This window comes from Anabrus simplex, chromosome 3, assembly GCF_040414725.1.
Source record: "Anabrus simplex isolate iqAnaSimp1 chromosome 3, ASM4041472v1, whole genome shotgun sequence".
NCBI classification, from domain to species: domain Eukaryota; kingdom Metazoa; phylum Arthropoda; class Insecta; order Orthoptera; family Tettigoniidae; genus Anabrus; species Anabrus simplex.
Genome location: NC_090267.1, coordinates 49,101,310 through 49,104,334, shown reverse-complemented (window position 1 = coordinate 49,104,334; position 3,025 = coordinate 49,101,310). Strand labels below are relative to the sequence as shown.

Below are 3,025 nucleotides of genomic sequence, written 5' to 3'. Positions count from 1 at the left end.
AATAATGTATATTAAATATGAAATATGAAATCGATGAGGCCACGCTCCCAAGTTCATTTATTTACTGTATAACTTTTAGTGCCGTGTGTATCCAAGGATATTTTCAGCTTGCCTGGTGCAAGTCTATTTGACATACAGTACATGTACAACCTGCACATCTGGATCTGGGATGATGATGGCGAGATAGGGAGAGGGTTAAACCCAGTGTCTGCATATAGCTGAATCCTGTCAAATAACACCAAGGGGTCTGCTCAGGGATCCGATGGACAAATTGCCATCAACAGTGTCAAATACCCTGACTCCATATGAACATTGTTTGGCACGCAATCTAGTGATTAGAAACTCTATACCAACCACCACCTCTCATACCCTGCTGGCCAACATTCTGATGATTAAAATTTTTTCCACCAACAGGATTTGAACCAGCCTAACCACAGAGTCTGACTACGCAATCATGGCCATCAGGCGGGCTACATGTTTTATTGAGCTCTTAGGCACGAGATACTGTGGATACATTCTATGCTACCATTCATAGAAGATAATATCAGGAAACTGGGACAACTGTGGTTATTAGCCCTGTGAACTTGGAGGTATGTGACAAGACTGTGCTATTGTATACTGTGACCTAATTATCATTAGGCCCAAGGTTCGTAGAGAGGTGGTGGGGGTGGTGATTATTGTTTTAAGAGGAAGTATAACTAGGCAACCATCCTCTATATAACACTAATCAGAGAGCAAAAATGGAAGGGATCCGACACTTCAAAAAATGAAGGTATCGACCAAAGAAAGACAAGGGCCACGAAAGGCGTGAAAATGAAAGACTCCTTAGCCCTCGGAAACCTAATAGCGCCGGGGTCGGAAAAGAACAAGAGTTGACCAAGGGAGGTCGGATAGGATAGATGAAAGTGAGGAGCCTGGCACCTAAGACTTGAAATATGCGATTGTTATAGCAATGTCCTCAAGCTAACATGGATAGGGCCTATGTAGGAGAAAACTACATAAAGGATTCTAGTTGAAGCTGTCAGCCCACTGATCTGAACACTGGATCACAAACATAGCAGCTTTCCAGTCTCGGTTGGGTACAGAATAGATCCTTCTCTAGTTTGAACGAGTCTTGTGACCGAAATCACGAACATAATACCCTATGCTAAAAGCAAATCTTTCCCACTTCCTCTCTGCGCGTTTTCATTCTTAGTCCTGCCCATGTTGTCCATAGTTTACGCCACATATATCGCGCTAAACGCTGCCCATTTCGTGAGCAGGTTGAAGCGTGATCGCATTACGGTGGCGATCACTTTTGTTTTTTCTTCCACGTTTTGTACTTTCGTTCCACCACTGTTTGTATTTTACATCGGGACAATGACCTACTGTAGATGTACGCCCCTTTAAACAATTTCACCAACATCATTTTATATCGATCCTTTTTGTGTTCCAGTCTGTCACGTCTTTGTAAATCTCTCGTTTTTTCCTCCGTTATACTGGGACTGCAACGCTTATATCGATACCTGCACTCCGCATTCGACGAACAGAACTGAATATGACCAAATACAGTTGATATTACGTCGTTAATAGGACTATGTATTCATTTCCCTCAAAATCTCGATCGACTTCCATCACAGTTCAATGCTTCCATCATTGAGTTAGACTTCCATAACCTTTCTTAAAAGCAACGTCAATCTTCAATAAAAGGTAATCCTGCTGAAGACCCAAGGCATTTTTCGATCTTTGTAAAGCGTTGAACATGTAAATATAATGCTACAGAATACATTGCACAAACTTCAAAAATCAGTGCGATGGCCGGGAATCGAACCCGGATCAACTGCTTGGAAGGCAACTATGCTCACCATTACACCACCATCGCACGATGTTGCTCAATGTTTTTAACATCAAACTTAAACAAAAGGAATTGTACAGTAATGAACAAAGTGATTCTTTTGTATTTGTAGATGTCGTAGTGTTCAAAATGATAATAATGTTCCTTCACGCTTGTATAAGGCGGTCGATTTTATTAGAAATACCGGTAATAACCCACATCTTTGAAACCATTTAACAAACGAAGGCTGTGAAAGTGAGCTTGGATTTTGGATTCTTCTTGCTTCCGAATTTGGCCAACTGTGGACCGCGTGAAACTTAATGCTATCTGGCCAGTCTTCTTCTTTTCTCTTCCCAGAACTTATTCATTCGTTCACTCCTTATTTTTCTCGGCTCCTCAGATATTACAAATCTGGGCCTGTTCTTCCGCTGCTCTTCATGGAATTTGTGGTCATCTACTCGAGTTCTGAACTGGATTATTAATAATGATACGCCAGTTGCTTTTCAGTGCATATTATTGAAGTTTTTATTTGTTTTAGATGTTAACCTCAGTAGGAAGATATCACAGGACTTAATATTCATTATATACCTACCAAGTACGTTTTATCTACAGTATTTCAGAAAAGTTTTTAAGATACGGTATTCACGTTTCTTTTACTTCTTCTTCTGCTTAATTTGTTTACCTTCCAGGGTTGGTTTTTCCCTCGGACTCAAAGGCAGTGACCTGGAGCGTGAGACATTGGGTAGGGGGATACAACTGGGGAGAATGACCAGTACCTCGCCCAGGCTGCCTTAGGGGCCTTGTGGGGGGATGGGAAGATTGGAAGGATAGACAAGGAAAAGGGAAGGAAGCGGCCATGGCCTTAAGTTAGGTACTATCTCGGCATTTGCCTGGAGGGGAAGTGGGAAACCACACGGAAAACCACTTCCAGGATGGTTGAGGTGGGCCTCAAATTTCGTGGCAGAGCCGGGAATCGAACCCGGGTCTCCGAGGGTAGCAACTAATCACACTAACCACTACACCACAGATGCGGACTACATTTCTTTTACTACTACTAAAATGTTTTCATTCCTCCCCTGAAGGGGGAGATTTGTTACAGTGAAGGAGATGCACTGAGAAGGTGAGGGGATTGGCGGCCGTGCCCTATACTAGGAACTGTCCCGGCATTCGCCTTAGTGCAGGAGAATGGGAAACCACGGAAAACCATTCTCA

At 42.6% G+C, this 3,025-nt stretch overlaps 1 non-coding gene across 1 annotated transcript; it reads right to left on the bottom strand.

The window, feature by feature from the left end:
• Positions 1-1,789: 1,789 nt before the first annotated feature.
• On the bottom strand, positions 1,790-1,861 carry TRNAG-UCC (transfer RNA glycine (anticodon UCC)). The gene has a single exon. It is a non-coding gene; the product is annotated as a tRNA-Gly (tRNA).
• Between the last annotated feature and the right edge of the window lie 1,164 nt (positions 1,862-3,025).